Raw genomic sequence first — 5445 nt, 5'->3', positions numbered from 1 at the left:
AAAGGACAAAGGTTCCTATGCACTTGAGGTATGGGGCAGGCAGTGATCCATGGCTCTTTGCAGGAACAGTGACCACTGCACAAACTGCTTCAAGTTGGCAAACACAGCAAAATATTAATGACAGCAGCATCGGGTATTGCTGTTCAAGAGAAAATACAGAATATGGGAAGTGGTAAAACTGGACAGCTGCCTAAAGCAAAGCACATTCCATAACCCATGTGTGAGGAAACATGAAGACGTGAAAATCTGCTACAAATCAGCTTGAAAATCAGTCTGATTCATTTTGGAAGAGACAATACAGCTATATGTGTCCATGTGGACCGTACCAAGTGTTCAGACATCAGGATCCCATTTCCCAAAATCATAAAACTGGGTCTTTTTTTAAAAATCCCTAAACTAAATAAATGCTTGTGATTGTTATATTTTATTTCTAATGCTGCCCTTAGCTTCTGTTTTCTCACATCCTTCACAACATTCCTTCAGACTGAGGCTCTTACATAACCCCCTGAATCCAAAAGCTGGAACATAAAGTAAGAGCAAACAGACAGCTATTACGAACTGCCACAGACAGCAGTATGATTAGACATGAATATCAGTTACGTCTTTGCTAGCGTGTAGTACAGAATAATAAGGTGGAACAAGCTAAATCAGATGTCTTCCAAAGCTGAGAATAATAGGGAAAAGAACAGTTGCTCCAAGATGAACCAGGATCCTTATCCACATATTCAAGCAGGAAAAATTACCATTTTTCAATGCCATAAGAAACAAGCAGAAAGTGAACTGATAGTATTCGCATATGGAAGTTGCTTAAAACTCCAACTGATCTGTAGGCTGGGTTATTAGTACTTGAAAAGCCAGCTACCCACTGAGGCATGAGACTTAAAGAAAGCTATAAAACACAAACATTAGCATCAGAAAGCTTTCGAAGACAGCTTAAATCTCAGAAAGAAAGGCATTCTCAATCTGGAATGCAGCACCTGTGGCTTTTGCCATCCAAACTCAGATTATTCAGGCTCTAAGACAGTGATTTATTTGGGTGTTACACATTTAAATGAAGACCATTTGGCATTCATTTGGTCCCCAAAGTGCTTCAAAGAGCTAACCGAACTGACTTTTGAGGGATTGCAAAGTGATGAAATTTTAATTTTAGTCATCTTGGATGAAATTTTAATTTGAATAGAGGCCTTAAAACAGTATAATGAAATACTAATTTTTTTTTTTTTTTTTTTACTGATATAGACAAAGTCTTATAACATTAAGTTTTTAATAGTACATACTAGTCTGGAAAAAGCTATTTGTAGGGTCTGCTCAACTGCTTTCAACAGTGACTGAGTAAAAGAAAGGCATAGTTAAATGTATGTATCGTGATGACATAAGGAGCCATGGAAGCTCCTGCAAAGAGAAATACAGCATTTAATATGCTGTGCTCAGCATAAAGCAGATTTACCAGAAACAGGTAGTTGACTTAATCTAAGGTCAGCAGAGGATATTTTACAGTTTACGACATGGAGAAGAGATTATGTGATCCAAATGCCTACATTCCACAGCTATAGTAGAAGTAACATGTACTATACAGGCAAAATCCAGTTCACATTAAGAGATGATTGTACATCCCTAACACAAACCAACAAAATTATCTTGTTTAGCCATGTGGGGAAAAGTTGTGAGCATAATTCTCTACTAAGGTCAAAGAGCAAAGGAAGGCTCTGCACCTCTGTCTGCAGGAGTGTGACAGGTGTTGGTTTTACCAGAGCCACCCAGCAGAGAGAGGGCAGATGCCGTAATCACCATGTCTGGTAAGTCCAAGCACAGCTGCAGTCACAACAGAGTCAGGAGAAACAGCAACAATCGTGCCCTGAGAAAAGCTGCCAGATCCTGTTAAAAGGAGACCAAGAAATGTAATGTATTAATAATAGGTACGTGATTTCACAAAGTGTTAAAAACCCCACAGCCTACGTTAAACCATGGTCTTTGCCAACAGATCTAAACCTGGGGAATGGTCAAACCACAATGTGTGCATCCATTTAACTTCTTGGTGAACTAACCAGTTTCAAGAGCCTGACCAGACTCTGAGGTAGGAGACAATGCAGTTAAAGAAAGTGCCTTGCCTTCTTTCTTCAGCAAAGTGACCCCTGTGTGCTCATTAAATTTTATTCTGCAGGTAATTGCTGACTAAAATCTGTGCCCAGCCTTGCTGGTCGAAGGAGGAGTTGCCTGTATTATGGTTCCTTGCTACTAAAGGTATTTAATAAGAAGGGAGTCAGATTTTCTGAGAGACCTACACAGCTGAGAGCATTATTAATTGGCACAAGAGCAATGGAAATGAGATGGTATTGGTAATGGTTTACTTTTGAGGTAGAAAAGGGGATATGTTTTCCACGAACAGGATAATAAATCAATGCAGCTTCTATCACACTAATTTGTTAAACATCTTTTGCAGTGTTGGTAACAAAGATGTTATTGCATCAGATGCCTGCATAAGGCATTTATGAGGTTTCACCCTTCTGACACAAAGCATGCGTAACAATGTATAGGTGATCCTAATAAATGATACAAACGTTGTGTTTAATCAGTAGAATAAGCTATCTTGAATACACTATGCGATATGAAACCATGAACAACTTACACAGAACCTGTAAGTTGTATTTTAGGGGCTAAAAGAGAGTGTTTGACTGATGAAGTATTTTTGAAAATACCTTCCCCATGGCATTGGCAGCTATCATTTATCTCACTCTGTCCAAGATGAAGATAATCTGGGTATACAAGCAGTAACAACTTTTCTGCTGACTATAACATTCTCTATTGTTTTCTTCAATTTCAGCAATAAGCTGATAAATTCAGTTTCTTCACAAAGCTATAATAACCTCCTTGTAATTTTGTGAGCTTTCACACAACTGGAAGGACAAATCTGGCAGGGAGTGAAAGCTGAGCAGGTTCAATTTTCCACCACCTATGAACAGAAAACAAGAAAATGGAGAAGTGTTACATACCTAGTGACTGTCCCTCCAAATCAATAAAAAATATATAGCTCATTAAAGGGAAAACTAAGAGTGAGAAGTGACATGCTGAACAAGCAGTAAATAGTTAATGTTCCCCAGCTCTGAAGCCAGGAATAGGCACCACACAAGTCCTGTCCAGAAAAATGTATTAGCACCATCAGCAGAAACTGACGCAGGATGCCAGTATCCATCCAGGGCGGGATTCAGAAGAGAAGGAACAATAAAAGACAGGCATTGAGGTGACATCTGCAGGGGCTGGAGAACAATTTCCAGAGAATGACTGTCTTTTAATAAACCGAGGTTTAACTGTTATCAGTCCCTGTTACAGATCATTACTATGAGAAACAATGAGAGCCATTTGTATCCCTTTCTCCCTGCAGGACATGTCTGAGGGAGAATAAACCTCTTTCCTCCTCCAGTGTCAGCTTGTTACTGGCAGCACTGGCTATAATTGAATAAGCTTTATTCAAATGATAGCTAAATTTAGCAGATATTAGCATAAAGTCTCTAGAGGGGTGAAAACTGGAGAAGAAAGCTTTAAACAAATAGACTAAAGTAACCCTGAAAAATAGATGCAATTTATGGCAGAGACAACCTCTCTGCCTGATGAGTCTAGCACAGTTAAATCTGGATTTTGGGGCCTTACTGAGACAAAACATGACACCATCCCCTTTCCTCCTGGCCTCCTGTGATGACCCCTGTGATGGCAGGACCCATTGTGTTGTCCACAAAATCAGATTCATTACCCAGTGTGCAACAAGCCAATAATTACACACTTTGAGAGACTTTGATTATTTATTTCAGAGTTGCGTGAGCCCGGGTGCTCTGTGACATTCCACAAACCAAGCACACCCACTGGACTTCCCACACCATCATTTAGAGGCAGAAGTTCAGGGTTTGTAACTTTCCCATTACAGCCCCTGTGTCGTGGTGAGTTAGTAAGAGTAATTACAGAACGCCAGCTAACATCTCTGTAGGTTCAAGCGAAGGGCCTTCACCTGGGCAGGAATCTTTTTGACCTTTAGGCACGACTTTTAGTATTATAGACAACATACACGGACCTTGAGTATTTTGCCAAGTTAGCAGTGTACACGCAGTGATGTCTATATAACTTAGGTCAAAGTAACGAAGTGCTTATATAGCTTGGGTTATAAGATATCTATGTAACCTAATATCAGTATAACTTAAATCATGACTTTTTATCAAAAAAAACCTGAAGAATATCAATATAACCTGAAGCATAGCCTTCTATACTTACATAGCCTGAATCACAGCTTTTACTTATGTAGCCTGAATCATAACTTCTATACCTATATAACCTGATGCTTATATAACCTGAATCATAACTTTTGGTACCCAAATAATCTGATACGAATAACTTTTTATACAATGCAATGGCTAGTATATAGTTAACTAGTTGTTTATGTGCAGAATAGAGAAAAAGAAAACAAACAAACAAAAACTTACCAGGTGCAGAGTTTTAGAGATAGATAAGTGTAGTACTAATGAGAAATTGGCAAGCCAAAGCCAATTAGCCACAAAACAAAGAATTTAGGCCAGTTAAGACCAGATGGACTGAAGAGCACCGTAACTACGCATGCCCCAAAGTTGAAAAGTACAAATGCGAAGAAGACTTTAAAAGCCTTCATCAAAAACCCCCGAAGACCCCTGAATTGGGGAAGTGCATGCGCAGTGCAAAGAATTATCTAATAACCATGGGATCATGCTATGTAAATTAGTTCCTGTGTGTATGTGATGATGCTGTTATGACATAGCAACATTAAAGCAAAATTTACTGTATAAATATACCACCACACTTGACAAAGGCAGGTGAGTTAGGAGGAAAAATCCCCCTCACCACCAGCGCTGCAATAAACAAATACCTGCTCTATAGACATCGGTCTATGGGGATTTATTCTAGCCTATCTTTCGGGCATCAATAGATATACATCAACATCTTGATTTTATACAACCTTAAAGGTTGTTAGTTCCAGGATATCCTTGAGTAAGGGATACTAACTGCTATCTGATCTACTGACACAGAACATCTGGACTTACTGCCTCCTTAAAGCTTGTTAGTTCCTGGATGTCCTTGACTAAGGGATGCTGGGTGCTGCCTGTTCCACTAATTAAATCTTCGTTCTTGTTGATTAGCATTGAAAGTATTCAAAGACCTTGCATCAAAGAACACCCTGACTTCAAATAATCTTGATATTCACATAATCTAGCCCCAACCCCTGCCAAGTCAGGGTCACTTAGAGCAGGTGACACCGGAACATGTCCAGATGATTTTGAATGTCTCCAGAGACAGAGACTTCACGACCTCCCTGGGCAGCCTGCTCTGCCGCCTTAAACGCGGAGAAGTTCTGCCTCGCTTTGAGGCGAACATTCGTATGTTCTAGCTGACGGCCACTGCTCCGTGTCCTGTTGCTGGGCGCCACTGACA

Source organism: Corvus brachyrhynchos, unplaced genomic scaffold (genome assembly GCF_000691975.1).
Source record: "Corvus brachyrhynchos isolate BGI_N302 unplaced genomic scaffold, ASM69197v1 scaffold56, whole genome shotgun sequence".
NCBI lineage: Eukaryota > Metazoa > Chordata > Aves > Passeriformes > Corvidae > Corvus > Corvus brachyrhynchos.
This window is presented reverse-complemented; position numbering follows the sequence as displayed.